The 15,373-nt window shown below is 55.7% G+C and overlaps 1 protein-coding gene and 1 pseudogene across 1 annotated transcript in view; one reads left to right on the forward strand and one right to left on the reverse strand.

Annotated features, from left to right (window-relative positions):
• LOC135972145 (microtubule-associated protein 2-like) overlaps positions 1 to 15,373 on the forward strand; it is a 957,474-nt gene that overhangs the window by 100,001 nt on the left and 842,100 nt on the right. The window lies entirely within an intron of this gene.
• On the reverse strand, positions 6,021 to 13,804 carry LOC122173101 (E3 ubiquitin-protein ligase TRIM39-like; annotated as a pseudogene).

The raw sequence follows: 15,373 nt of genomic DNA on the forward strand, positions 1-15,373 counted from the left end.
GTTTGCAGCTGCACAGGACGTGGGGCAGGGTCTCGTTGGGGTAGCCGCACTTCCTGCAACGCTTGTCTTGGTTCCCGTGGCGGACGGCTCCATTGAGCGGGACGCAGTTGAGCCGGGCATGGTGGATGAACCACCAGTCGGCGAAACGGGTGAAGCCGCCCCCGGCGAGGAAGTGGTTGCTGGCGTCCCACTTGCTGGTCAACTCAAAGGCTTTACCCTGGTCCAGTTTACGCTTCAGGGTTTCCACGTACAGCGAGCGGATGGCAGCCTTCAGAGTCCTCTCCAGCAAGCCCCTGGCCGTCAGGGTGACGATGGTGTTGTCATCCGACCTGATCTGCGACACCCGGACTCCCAGCTCCTGGCGCTCCTCACACCACTCCCAGCGGCAGCCGATGCGCTTCCCCAGGCGACGCATGGTGTTGCGAGTGCGGGACCACAGTGAAGCGATGTTGCGCCCGTCTCGTCCGAATTCCCCATCCAGGGAGCCGCTCAGGAAGGTGGCGATGGCTTGGTTCGAGGGGGCTCTGCCGATCTGCTTCTCTGTCGCATCGTGCAGGGCGTTCGCCGCAATGTTCCTCACCGTGGCGTCGGGACATGTCAGCATACGGAAGGCGTGGGTGATCACCGCCACGTCGCACAGGTCACCCATGCGGGGGACGTTGGCCGCCGCCGTACCTGTGGGCGATGTAGACCAGCTCATTGCTGGCTCTCTGGGGAAGGAACAGCGCAGCGCTTGGGGGAGGGGACGGGGGTTTCGGCGGCCGGGGTGGGGGTTTTGGCGGCCCGGCACGGCGCGGGGTGGGGGCGGGGGTTTCGGTGGCGCAGCGCTTGGGGTGGCGGGGGTTTCAGCGGCGCAGCGCTCGGGGAGGGGGTGTTATGGCCAGGCGGCGCTCCTTTTTTTTTGCCTGGGGCGGCAAAAGGTTTAGAGCCGGCCCTGTCTGGCAGTGGGGCTCTGGTGGCAATTTAAAGAGCCCAGGGCTCCAGCCGCTGCCAGGAGCCCCAGGCCCTTTAAATCGTTGGCCTGGGGAAGCTGGTCCAGTCCGCTTACTTTCACCTCTGCCTAACCCCCGGTGTAGACAGTGCTGAACTGACGGGAGAATCCTCCCATGGGCCTCTTGGGGGGGGGGCTCCTATACCAACAGGAAACCTGCCCGGAGATTTCCTTCAGGAACTTCTAAGACTGTCTCAGTGGGTTTAGTCCTGGTGGGAGGCGCAGGGGCTGCGCTGCAATACAGGGACCAAGTGTTTTTCCAGCCTGGCAGAATCTAGGATCTGGCTTCAGGTAAAGAGCCCAGGAGAAATTGGGGTGTGAAATGGATTAAACCATTTTCTGGAGCTTGCCCAATTGCCCTTCTCGCCATGACAGGCTGCAGAATGACACCCACGTCTTGCTCCAGGGCGTCCCATCCTCCCAGGGGCCAGGGAAGGGACATGGCTGCAGTGGTGCTGGCTCAGGTAAGTGATTGGCAGGGGTGCGGGGGGGGGTTGGTCTGGGCGTCGGGGAGGGACAGTAAATACGGGAGGAAAGTTGAATGGGAAATAACAAATCTTCCGATGTGTCCTTTGCTCTTCACACAAACGCAACATGGAGAAGCTGCAGGGGCACAACTGAGTCCCAAGTAACCATGGTTACTAACTAAAGACAGACATGACAGGCCTAGCCACAGATTTACACACTGCTTAGATAAGTCCTTGGGAGTTTCGGGGGTGGGCAAACTACGGGCTGTGGGCTGCATCCAGCCTGTCAGACCTTTAACTTCAGCTGCCCCGCTCCACGCAGCTCCTGGAAGCAGAGACAGCCAAGGGACTCTGCATGCTGTCTCCGGCCCAAGTGCCAGCTCTGCAGCTCCAATTGGTCGGGAGCCACAGCCAATGGGAGCTATGGGAGTGGCATCTATGGACGGGGCAGCACGCAGAGCCATGTGGCCCCACCTCCGCGTGAGAGTCGGAGGGGGGACATGCTGCTGTTTCTGGGAGCTGCTTGAGGTAAGTGCTGCCTGGAGCCTGCCCCCCTGAACCTCCCCGGCACCCCAGCCCCCCCCACCCCAGGCCTGATCCCCCTCCCACCCTCCAAACCCTTTGATCCCAGCCCAGAGCACCCTGCTGCACCCCAAAATTCTCATCCCCAGCCTGACCCCAGAACCCACACCCGAAGCTGGAGCCCTCACCCCTCCTGCACCCCAACCTTCTGCCACAGCCCTGATCCTCCTCCCACCCTCCAAACCCTTCGATCCCAACCCGGAGCCCCCTCCTGCACCCATAGGCGCCGACTCCATGGGTGCTATGGTGCTGGAGCATCCACGGGGAAAAATTTGTGGGTGCTCTGCACCCACCAGCAGCTAAGCTCCCCTCACCCCCTGCCCCATCTCCTCCCCCTCCCCTGAGCGTGCCACGTCCCCGCTCCTCCGCCTACCTCCCAGCCGTTTCCCACGTGGCTGCCGCCAAACAGCTGTTTGGCAGCATTAGCAAGCTCCGGAAGGGTAGGGGGAGGAGCGGGAACGTGGCGCACTCAGGGGAGGAGGCAGAGAAGAGGCAGGGCCGGGGTGGGGATTTGGGGAAGGAGTTGCAATAGGGGCAGGGAGGGAGCGGAGTTGGGGCAGAGACTTTGGGGAAGGAGTTGGAATGGGGGCGGGGCCTTATGGAAGGGATGGAGTGGAGGTGGGGCCAGGGGTGGGGGGGCGGTCGAGCACCCAGGGAAAAGAGGGGAAGTCGGTGCCTATGCCTGCACCTCAAACCCCTCAGCCCCACCCCAGAGCCCGCACTCCCAGCTGGAGCCCTCCCCCTCCCACTGCACCTCAATCCCCTGTCCCAGTCCAGAGCCCCCTCCTGCATCTTCAACTCCTCATTGCCGGCCCCACCACAGAGCCTGCACCCCCAGCCGAAGCCCTCATCCCCTCCCGCACCCCAACCCCTATTTCGTGAGCATTTATGGCCCTCTGTAAATTTCCATACCGAGATGTGGCCCTCAGGCCGAAAAGTTTACCCATCCCTGTAAATCTAAACCACAGAACATAGTGAGCCACCAGACAACTGACAAACTGCTTCAAGGGATGTCAGGGGGTTTTATGGGTCACTGTATCCCCAAGGGCAGCTAATCATCAACAGGCGCCCTCACCTGATACCCCTCTGCTTCAGCCACAGTGAGCTTCAACCACCTGGGGTCTCAGCTTCTAACTGGTGGTGCCCCCACCCGACTGTTTAAGGGAGTCAGGAATGTACCCTACCCCCCAATGATAGCTGACCTGGTCCTTACCCCTAGGACTAGCCTGATGCCTCACACATACGCTCTTCTGCCCCCTCCGTAATGGATGAACCAACAATCAATGTACACTTTATTTACAAGGGGAAATAAACAGGAAACCTATAAAGGGAAGGGAAAGAGGGACTTGGAGTGGATACATCAGTAACACCGTACAGCTCGCAAGTAACACAACCCCTAGGGTGGATTGTCCTGGATTCACGAGTCCAGTTTATTCCACACTATTGGGCTCCGTAAGGTGGGGGGAACCCTGTACGGGGATGAGATGTTGCAGGCCTGAAGCTGCTTGAGTGCAGTGAGGTGATGAAGGCGCCGATTTGCCCAGGATCTAACCTCTCTGCGGCAGCAATAGGCATTACTCACAGTGTAGGGAGGCTCTTTGACGTTTCCCAGGCCGAATGCTCTCTGCCAGAGTATTCGGCAAAGCCCTTTGATGGCAAAAGCGGCAACACACCAGGCAGGGGCAGATAGTTGTGGGATCACCCGCGCTCCCCTCAGGAACAGAGGGACAGTCAGGGGATTGCCGGCGCTCCCCTCAGGCAGGGGGAGACAGTCAGGCGATCGCCCACGCTCCTTCAGACGGGTAGAACAATGTACTACGTTCCTTTGGCTAGGTCGGGTGGGGCTTAGACAATGCCTGCCAAACATATTTTATCTTCATATTTCAGCACACATTTATAATTTGTCATACAGCACCTGTACATACATGACAGAATTATATTAATGACCAGCGTGTTACTGGGGAAATACTGCACCAAAAGATTAAAAATTCTGCACACAATATTTTAAAATTCTGTAAAATTCTGCATATTTTATTTGTCAAAATAACATAATATAATCATGCTGGTTTCAATTATTTGGTAATTTATTTCAAAATACCTGTCAACAAGTATGTCTGTAACAATACAAATAAAAAGATTCAGCAATTTTTTATGGACTAATAGATTATTTACTCGGCATATTAGTACAGAGCTTTGAGTGCTAATTCATTTAAACTAAAGTACAGAAACGTATTTTGTGCACCCCTGAGAAGCCATACAAAGGCTTGGGGGAGTCGGGGTAACGGACGAGCTGAGGGAGAGGGAAGAAGCCTGGGAGTGAATCTGGAGGGTTGTTGAGTGTGGGTGGGAGATGCATGGAACAGTTTCTCTTGGGGGAGAGGGATTGTTCGGGAGATGGGGAACCTCCCCCATGCAGACCCTGGCTGACCCTGAGCCTCTCCCATTCAGTCAGGCACATCTGCCCCATCCCTGCACCCTGCTCCCCATCCCCATGTGTCTCTTCACTCACCCTACCCCCCATCCCCATGTGGAGCCCCCACCCACTCAGACCCTAGCTTAACGCTGTCATCCTACTAGCTCCGAGCCCACGCCCCAGTCTGTCCCTGCAACTAGCCCTTTCGAACCGCAGTCTGTGGCCCCTCAGCAGCCCTGTGTGGCCCCCCTGCCGCCTAACCAGGCTCTACCAGAGGCTGCGGTGGTGAAAGCAGCCGGCTGGGTTGGTGCCACCTCGGCCTCTGGTGGGCGAAAGGAAGAACTGCAGCACTTCTTCGGCAGAATTCAGAGTAGCAGCCGTGTTAGTCTGTATCCGCAAAAAGAACAGGAGTACTTGTGGCACCTAATACATTTGTTAGTCTCTAAGGTGCCACAAGTACTCCTGTTCTTTCTTCGGCAGAATGTTTTTCTGCAGGAAAAGAAATCTGCATCTGACAAGAATTCTGTGCATGTGCCGGGGTGCAGAATTCCCTCGGGAGTATTGTATGTAGCTAGAGAGTTAAAAATCACATGAAGTCTAGCAGAAGTTCAAGGAATATTATTTTATACTCTTGTGGGAGTGAATTGAAATAATATTTTGCATCGTTAGTTCCGTGGCATCAATTTTCCATTTATTACTTTTGAAAGGTGCAGTGCAAGTCCTGAAAGACCTGAATGTGTGTGTAGTTTTGATGTTTATAACCCGTGAACATTGTGCTGTACATAGAATTGAATAAACTGGTCTAACAGTTTTATAATTATTTTGTAACGATAAATATTTGGGATTTCTTGAAATAACAGTTAAAACAACAACAAAAATAAGATATTTAGAGAAGTTAAATTTGAATGTACATGTCAATGAACATTCAAACAATACATGTTAATTCCATTTCTAAGAGTATGTTTCTGAAATATTGTTGAAATGTAAATTAAAATATTCTTGTATTCACACCTTGTTACAATTGTAGCATTTTCTAAATCAGAAAAATCTCTTTTTGTCTGTCTCTCAGTATTTAAAATGGAGATGTTACATGGGTAGACTTATGGGTAGAAATTTTGACAGGAGTGAATGATTCCCGTCCATCACAGTCTGCAACCCCCGGGCAAGAGGATAGGTAAAGGGGGGAAGCAAACTGTGGTGGGGCAGTATAGCGGAGTGGTCACCCGCTCCTGCCTGGGAAGGGTTAAAGCCAGCCCTGCAGAGGGCTGGGGCTGTGGAAGGAAAGACCTGGGCTGACTGGGGGAAGCAGCTGCAGCTGGGCCACGCCCCAATCAGGCCCCAGCTGGCCTGTATAAAGGCTTGAGCCAGGAGTAAGGAAATGGTTTCTCTCTGCATTCAGAGAGAGAAGGGCCTGGCTGCAGGAAGCTAGAGACAGGGTACCTGAGTGGCGCAGGGCTGGGGAAAGGCAGAGGAGCTGGGGAGCTCCAGCCTACCTCTGGGCTGCCCTCTGCGACCCCCAGTACCTTTTAGCCCAATGCTAGGCCTCCCCCCAAGTCTTCCTCTTATGATCTGGGTTCTTCCCTTCCTGCTTCTACAAACTCCTTCCTGCCCTGGACCCTACACAGCTCAGCAGCCTGCACCCTGCCCCCTCGCACCTGCACCCCTATCTCCTCTCCCCCCCCATCAGAGGGGTGGGGGTGGGAAGTGGGGGAAGGTGACGTCCTTTCCACCATCACACCCGCGGGGGCAGGGTCACGCTGTTCCAGAAGGGTCGGGACGTCTGGTCTTCCGGCAATGTGTGAGTGGCCAGCTTAGGTGTCACCTTCAGGGACAAAGATCCCCTCCAGCCTGAGCTGGGACTGGGCAGATTCTCAGGGGAGCTGCGTTTTTACCCCCAGCATTGGCATAGGGACTGAAGAAAGGGCGGACTGTCCCGGAGAAGGTGTCAGTGAAAGTGAAGAGATGGGACCTGTCAGTCACATTGTAAAATGAGACCTCGCCCGCCCCATAGTCCAGGAAAACCCCCATCTGGCTGGGCCTGATGCCCACGGGGAAGGTGGTTACAGGGAAGGTGAGGGCCTCATATTCCCCATCCCTCAGACACACAGTCCAGTATCCATTTTTAGGCGACAGGTGATCTGGACTCTTCCTGCTCACAGACTCCTTACAAACCCCCAGTTTCCATCTAGTCTTGTCTCCCACCTCCACCTCCCAGTAATGCCTCCCGCCCGTGAATCCCTCAGCGCCCAGGACAAAGACACAGGGATCAAATCTCTCAGGATTATTGGGCAGATTTTGTCGTTTGGTTTTGTGTCTCACACGTTTCCTATCCTGAGACAGAACAAGGTTGGGATGAGCCGTGTCTGGATCCAGAGTCACATCCATTGGGGAGAAAGTCACAGAGTCAGTGCTGAGGGCAGGGGCTGGTCACTGGGATTTAAGGGAAATTAACCTGTGCCCCATTAATCGCTGTGTCGGGATGTTGTTGCCTTAAAGGGGCATTAGGGCCTTGTCCACCCACAGGAAAGAACTTGAGGAGAATAGTGTGTGTGTGTGTGTGTGTGTGTGTGTGTGTGTGTGGTTAGAGGGGAGGGGCAGGACAAGGGGGAGATATCAGTGGGGGTGGAGGAGGGGCAGGCTCCAGAGGGCAGATACCAGGCTGGGAAAGCAAAGAGAAGAGGAGGATCAGGCTTGGGGTAACCAAGGGTGTGGGGAGGGGCAGGCATTGGAGGATGAGGCATTGGAGGATGAGGGGTGGCCCTGGAACCAATGGGGAAGAAGCAGATGTTGGGAGTGTCAAAGGGAGTAGGGAAGGGGGAGCGTAAGAGTGCCACAGTGTAGGGGGAAGGGACTGGCTGGTATTGGAGGGGGCAGGGGGAAGGGGATGGGTAGAGGGAATGAGGAGAGAGGTGGGTGCCTAGGGTGCAGACGGAAGTGATGGAAGGGCCAGGCCCCAGGGAATCTCTGTTGCTTTGGGGCCATGCACGGTTGGTTTGTTACTAAAAGCAGGTCGGTGCCATCCCCACACACAATGGGTGGGCTGTCCTGCCCCAGGGGCGCAGCTGGGACTCTCCCGGCCGGCCCCATGGGCATCGCCTGCCACCCAGGCAAACCCCACAGCCAGGCCCTTCCCTTGCCCAACCCGGCCTCTCCCCAGGGCATGGGCAGGATGACTGGGCAGGGCAGAGCACGGTGCTGGGAAGTGTAACCGGGTATTGGGGGAACAGGGGCTGTTTCTAATGAGGCCGGGGCAGTGAGGAGGGGAGGGGAATTTACCCCACTTACTGCCTCCTCCATCTGGGAGAAGCTGCACCGGGGGCCAGTCCCAGTTCACACTTTAAGCTACATCTTGTACAAAATGTGCCACGTGAGGTGTCTATGGAAAAGTTATGATTTGCTGAATATGATGAACCTATTTGTGTGCATGTAACATTTTTGTATCTAAAGTTAGGAATATTGACTATGTATCTGTATTTCAAATGTGCTTGCTCTGGGTAACACCCACAACTAGCCTTTCAGGTACAACAACGAGGAAGCCAGACAGTGCCAATGGTCCAGCAGCGAAAACAGGAGGCCATGGAAATGGCTTGTCCTCACCTGGGGACGCTTCAGCTAGCCTATGGATAATGTCTGCCGCGACTCATCAAGCATGAATTCACAAATCGTTTCAGTCAACCCAAAATATAATTTTCTGGCCAATTAACTATTTGCCAAAAACATTTTGCTCGGCTCTACTTCAACCCTCTCTAAGAAATGGAGCCCAGACCCCAGTGACTTGCAGTGAATGACTGTCAACATCCCCAGCAAGGGGATTTCTCCTAGTTTAGGGAGGCCAGGTCTTGGGTTTGCTGCCACACCAGCCTGCCGGTCACAATGTGGCCCTCATCACTTGTCCCCATGCACAACACCTGACGATTCACCTCCCCACCCACATGTAGAGGAAACCCAGCCCAGGCGCGCTCACTCACGGGTGAATCTCTTCAGCATTTCCCTCATGTCAAGGCAGATTTTATACCCGTTCTTCAGGGCAGGAGAAACGGCTTCTGGTGGCTGGAGTTTCACATGCTCACTCCTGTGAAGAAAACGTCCCCTCATCACTCATCTGCTCTGTACCCACATCACTCATGGGAACAGAAGGAGAAAAGGAAATGGGAACAGACCTGATCAATGTGCTTTTCACATCCTGAAAGGAGACAGAGAGACAGGGAGCTGGGTTAACACTACATGCAAAACCACCGAGTGACTTTCCATTCTCTACCACATTGAATCCACCACATTTAGCACGTCAGGGCAGCCACTTCTGTGCAGGACACTGGGCAGTGAGCACCGATTTCAGGTGCCCGTCGCCCTGGTTCTGACTCTCAGAGGAGCTGAGTGTCATGTGACCATGGCACAGACTGGGGGGGATGTGATGTTCTGCGAACACTGAACAGGGAGCCTTGTTGGGACAAGGAAAGCAGCAGCATCCCTAACGCCCCTCTGTCTGTCCCTCCCCTTCCCTGCAGAGCTGCCACCCAACTGTCCCCAGCCTCACACCTGTGCAGGTTCCTGCTGCAGATCTAAGGCGACAGTGCCCGGATCCTCACCTGGAGCAGCTGCAGCTCCCACTGCTCAGCACTTCCCACTATCAGGCCAAGGGATCCCAGACTGGCACCCAGAGATGGAGGCCCCCAGCACCAATGGCCGGTGATGAGAGTCTTGGCCCTTTCATGTCATGAATTTAAGAGTCCACTTTGTCTTGTGTTTCTCCCCTCTGGACGCCCCCTTGTCCCCACATAGCTGAGAATCTCTGCTCATCGGCAGCATTGGGTCAGGTTCCAGCTGTCGCAGCAGGGACCACATCAACCCCTTGCTCCTTCTGCCCCACCCGTTCGACAGGCAAAGCCCCTGCTATGTCTGCATTTCCCTCTAACACAGACTGTGCGTGTCGCTGTGACAGGATGTCACGCCTGGGCTTCTGTTCATGTCAGGAAACTGTCAGAGCAGGCCCTGGAAATAGGATTGGTCACAATTCCTGGGATCTGGTCACTGACTGGAGGGTTTGGTGCTGCAGGATGGATGATGGGGAGGTTGTTAACAGTCTCACCTGCAGCAGCTCAGCGGCCGGTTGCTGACACTTCTCCTGTAGCTCTGTGATGAGATTGATCAGAGTGGTGCTCTGCTCTGAGAGCTTTGTTATATTGTCCTGTAGTCTCTGCAGTGTCTCCCTCTCCTCCGCCGCCAGTCTCCACAGGAGCAGCTGCTCTTCCTCACTCAGAACCTGGTGCAGTTTCTTAAATTCACGTGTGATTGACTGTCTCCGATTCTCCACTTTGCCCTTTAGTAAACAATGGAGCGGGAACAAACCGCAGGAGCCAGAGCTGGGCAGACACTGAGCTGACTCTGCCTCGGGGTTAGGGAGCAGAGCTGCTAGTCGTGGGCTGCGAGGAGCACGTACCCATAGGAGGCTTTAGAGTAATGGGTCACCGTAAGGGAAATGCAAAATGCCCTTCTGAGAAAAAGTAACTGGGTCCCACTCTCAGTCACTGCTCCTGTATCTCCACCCCCAGCCCCTCCCTGATCTGTGGGGGGGAGTCTGAGGAGCAGGGTGAGAGGGCTGTGTCCCCCTCCTGTAGAGCCTGGTGCTCTTGATGGATTGGGGGCAGGCAGTGGCCGCCCTTGGTGACCCCTTGAACAGTGAAGCTGGAGTGGGAGCATCTGGTCTCTCCCTAAAATCAGAGGGTCCCGAGAAGACCCCTGTGGTAAGAAGGGAGAGCTGGGACCAGGAACTCGGTGGGGGAAGCTTGGAGGAGGACAGGATCAACCATGGGGAGTGGGATGGGGTCAGAGTCAGTGGTACATGGGCGCGGGATAAAGCGCGGCACGGGGGCAGCGGTACCTGGGCGCAGGATAAAGCGCGGCACGGGGGCAGTGGTACGTGGGCGCGGGATAAAGCGTGGCACGGGGGCAGCGGTACGTGGGCGTGGGATAAAGCGTGGCACGGGGGCAGTGGTACGTGGGCACGGGATAAAGCGCGGCACGGGGGCAGTGGTACGTGGGCGTGGGATAAAGGGCGGCACGGGGGGCACTGGTACCTGGGCGCGGGATAAAGCGCGGCACAGGGGCAGTGGTACGTGGGCGCGGGATAAAGGTCGGCACGGGGAACAGTGGTACCTGGGCGCGGGATAAAGCGCGGCACGGGGGCAGTGGTACGTGGGCGCGGGATAAAGCATGGCACGGGGGCAGTGGTATGTGGGCGCGGGATAAAGGGAAGCACAGGGGGCAGTGGTACGTGGGCGCGGGATAAAGGGCGGCACGGGGGCAGTGGTACGTGGGTGGGGGTTGGCATAGGGAGAGATGAGGGAATAGGGGCAGGAGCTCTCCTTGCTACACAAGCTGAGGGACTGGGCTGTCCATCAACATACATCATCGTTCTGATTGGCTGCCCTTCACTATCAGGCAAGGGAAAGGCAGCCAATCAGAGGGGATTTCCCCTCGAATGTGGGGTGTCTCCTGCCCACTCTTCAGAAGGGTCTGAGCCCCCCACACACCCTGAATTGGCTGCTCTGGCTGCATGAGGAGCGAGTGGGTCTGTGTGTACAGGCCAGTGGGTGGGTGGGTGCAGGATGAGTTGGGGGGTGCAGCGTGAACTGTCTCTGGATGGGGCATGTGCAGTACGGGGGGCTGGGTGCAGAGGTCGGGGTGCAGTGGCAGTGGCAGTGGCTGTGCAGTGAGTGGGGGTTGGGTGTATGGGGAGCCCTGGGGTAAGTCTGTGTCACTGCCCCTGGGCCAGGAACTGCCCCTCCCCACAGGGCTGCTGCACTGGGATCCCCACCAGAGACGATTCCTGCTCCAGGAACTATGGCACCATCCCAGGGCAAACGGCCAGAGCAGGTTATAACCTCAGCCTGCAGCTTTACTGCCCCACATCCCCAGGAACGCTGCAGGGGGACGGGCTCCGGGAAGAATGAAGCCAGACACCCACCTGCCACTCCCTGATTTTCTTTTCCTCTTCAGACACCAGCACCAGGGCCTCCTCCAGCTCCTGGCTCAGAGGGCCCAGGGCTTCCTGGAGTTTCACCTGCAGGGGCATCGTGTGTGATAACAGCCATTAGTCTGCCTGGCTGATTGGCGGGGACTGCAGGGGGCAGGGTCGGTGGAAGCAGAGGCCCTATAGGACCATGTCTAGACCCCAGCTACTGGAGTCATGTGATTACCTCAGGCTCTTGGCATCCATTAAAAATGCATGTTTCAAACCCTCCGTGTTGCAAATTAAACATGCCCCGAATGTGACAGACACAGTGACGCCTCCCTGAGTCTGCAGAGAGCCTGAGCCAATCACCAGGAGAGGTGACGCCATGTGTTTCTGGGGGTATTAACCTGACAACCGTACCCTCGCAGAGGAGTCTGTGTGTGGCAGGATGGGGAGAGCTCTTCCCCCCACCAAAAGAGAGACGGTACTGCAGGGACGGGGGATTCCCTGTCTCTCTCTCTCTTTCTTAGGGAGAGGGGACCCCCCTGCTCCTGCTCCCAGTGTCCCCAAAGGGAGGGAGCCCCCAGCCACACCCCCTGCCTGGTCAAAGAAGTTTGCAGGCCCCACCTGCAGCAGACAGCCCTTGGGTGCATGGCCCCTTTCCAGGGCCGGCTCCAGGCACCAGGCCACCAAGCTTGTGCTTGGGGCGGCACCTGGAGGGGGGCGGCGCGGCGCGGCGCTCTGGCTCCGGCCGCCGTGGAGAGCGGAGCTGCAGTGGGCTCGCCGCCCTCCCCCAGCGCTCTGGCCGCTGGGGAGAGCGGGGCCGTGACTGGGCTCGCCGCCCTCCCCGCGGCGCCCTGGCTGCCGGGGAGAGCGGAGCCGCAGCGGGCTCGCCGCCCTCCCCCAGCTCTCCGGCCGGTTGGGGAGAGCGGCCCGCGGCCAGGCTCAGCACCCTCCCCTCCCGCGCGGGGCGGTGGGGAGGCTTTTTTGCCTGGGGCGGCAAAAAAGCCAGAGCCGGCCCTGCCCCTTTCACAGCCACTGTCAGTGGGGCAGGGTCACAGCGGGACCCCATGACACCGTGTGGAGCCTGGGCCTTGGGTGGCCTCAGTCCTGCCCTGTGTGCAATGCACATTTCGGTAACAAAGCCAGGAGAATGCCCTGGGCAGAGACAGCAGGGTCAGCGCTGCAGGGCCTGGGACATCGTCTGGCTGAGACGCTGGTCCCGGGGGAGTCTCTTCCCCACTCGGCTGCTGCTCTCCGAGCCCTCTGGAACGCAGGAGTTCAGCTGAAGGCTCAGGAGGCAGCCCCTAGCGCTCACCAGGGCAAGGGAATCCTCGCGGGTGCAGGTCTATGTCTCTATGGTGCGACACCAAGCACAGACCCTGGGGCCCGGGATCCAGCCCCATCTTTATTCCCCTTTCCCCATTTCCTCATCTCTCAGGTGTCATTTGTTTGGGGGATGTCATTCATCTCAGGCCAGCTCCCAATGTCCCACGCTGGACATACCTCCCTCGCCTGCTCTTAAACACTGCACTTCCCCTCCCCTTTGGGCCCCTCTTCAAACAACCCTCCCTCGCAGAGCCCCACAACACAAACACACCCATGCTGGGTAACGTCCCAATGGGATATACCCGGGTCTCCACGGGAGATGCCTGCAAAATGGAGAATCCAAGGCCTTTCCTTCCCGATGTTGCAAAGTTGCAAGCAAGCCCCAAACCCGCAGTCTGAGCCAACCCCTCAGCCTCACCCACACACTGAAGAGGGAAGAGCACAGGTCCTGGTTTCCTCCATTCAGATACCATAAGGTGGCCGTAGTCACCTCGCATTGGAAGCCCTGCCTGGCAGACAGATGGACCCAGATGGACCCTTCACTGCCCAGCCTGGCAGCACCTGGATCCACCTCCTTTCAGTCGTGTGAGTTCCCACTCACCCCCAGCAGCCGGCTCTGGAGAAACACAACGGGGCGCTTAAACGGTTCCTTCACCAAGAGCAGCAGTGATTCCTACCTTGTAACCCTGGGCAACTTCCTCTCTGGGGACCACACAGGTGGCTTTTCCGTCCTCCTTACAGAAGAGTTGGAGTTTTTCCTTGTGTGTCTCACACAGATTCTCATTCTGCGCTTGCCCAGGCTGTAACCTCAGTGGTTTGATGCTCTCTATGATATTGGCCAGCTGCCTGTTGGGCCTGAAATTCCCTTTCTGGAACAGCGCTCGGCAGTCGGGACAGGGGAACTTTGTGCCTGATTGAGGCCTCCTTCACTCACTGTACCGGGTGATGCAGGCTCGGCAGAAGTTGTGCCCACAGTCTATGGTCACTGGCTCCGTCAGATACTCCAGGCAGATGGAACATGTGGCTTCTTCTAATGCTTTCCCTATGGGCGCGGCTGAGGCCATGGCTGTCTTCTGTGTCTTGTTGATGGGCGGTCCCCTTGCTGCCTGAATCAGCTCTTCACATGCCCAGAATAAAGTGAGAACAGGAGGACGGGGCGGGGGGGGGGAGGGGGGCAGGAGGGTTTCACAGAGAAGGTGGGAAAGTGAAATGGGGTGAGATGGAGAGAAGAGAACAGGTAAGACACGATTATTGACCTTCTGCAGGTTTTTGGAGCCTCATATGGACATGGATTTGACAGCACTTTGTTAACATTAACTCTTTATTTTGGGGTTGGATCAGCTATATCAGAGGAACCCCTTGACCAAATGACTCCAACTTGCACCTGTGATGGGTTGGGTCACAGAAACCTCCTTGAGATTGCCACCTGATGTGCCGAGACTACCTCTGAACCCATTTTCCCTGCCAGCTTGGGACTCCAGTACCCTGTCTTGTTTGAGCCAGACGCTTGCCTGCTGCAAACCCAGGTACATGTCTGAACCACGTGCCCCACAAGCTGCAGGCTTAACTGAAAACAGCTTAAGAAGTGTTCCTGTCTCCAGCACTCAGATGCCCAGCTCCCAATGGGGTCCAAACCCCAAATAAATCCGTTTATACAGGGTAAACTCATAAATTGTTCACCCTCTATAACACTGACAGAGATATGCACAGCTGTTTGCCCCCCTCCCCCCCGGTATTAATACATACTCTGGGTTAATTAATAAGTAAAAAGTGATTTTATTAAATACAGAAAGTAGAATTTAAGTGGTTCCAAGTAGTAACAGACAGAACAAAATAAATTACCAAGCAAAATAAAATAGAACACGCAAGTCTACGCCTAATACAGTAGGGAACTACATGCAGGTAAATCTTAGCCTCAGAGATGTTCTAATCAGCTTCTTTGACAGACTAGCCTCCTTCTAGTCAGGGCCCAGTCTTTTCCCCGGTACAGTCCTTGTTCCAGCTCAGGTGGTAGCTAGGGGATTTCTCATGACTGCAGCCCCCTTTGTTCTGTTCCACTCCCTTATATATCTTTTGCACAAGGCGGGAATCCTTTGTCCCTCTCTGGGTTCCCACCCCCTCCTTCTAAATGGAAAAGCACCAGGTTAAAGATGGATTCCAGTTCAGGTGACATGATCACATATCACTGCAAGACTTCATTGCCCACTTGCCAGCACACACATACACAGGAAGACTTACAGGTAAAACACAGCCATCTGCAGACAATTGTCCTGGTTGATGGGAGCCATCAAGATTCCAAACCACCATTAACGGCCCACACTTTGCATAATTACAATAGGCCCTCAGAGTTATATTTCATATTTCTAGTTTCAGATACAAGAGTGGTACATTTATACAAATCAGATGATCACACTCAGTAGATTATAAGCTTTGTAATGATACCTTACAAGAGACCTTTTGCATGAAGCATATTCCAGTTACATTATATTCACACTCATTAGCATATTTTCATAAAATCATATCGAGTGCAACGTCACAGCACCACTCACTCTAACTCAGCCCTAACCCGACACCACAATATTTAAAGTATCTGAGTCTGCAGCGGGATTTTACAGCATTTGGAACTATCGGCTCTTTGA

This window comes from Chrysemys picta, chromosome 11, assembly GCF_011386835.1.
Source record: "Chrysemys picta bellii isolate R12L10 chromosome 11, ASM1138683v2, whole genome shotgun sequence".
In the NCBI taxonomy this organism is placed as follows: domain Eukaryota; kingdom Metazoa; phylum Chordata; order Testudines; family Emydidae; genus Chrysemys; species Chrysemys picta.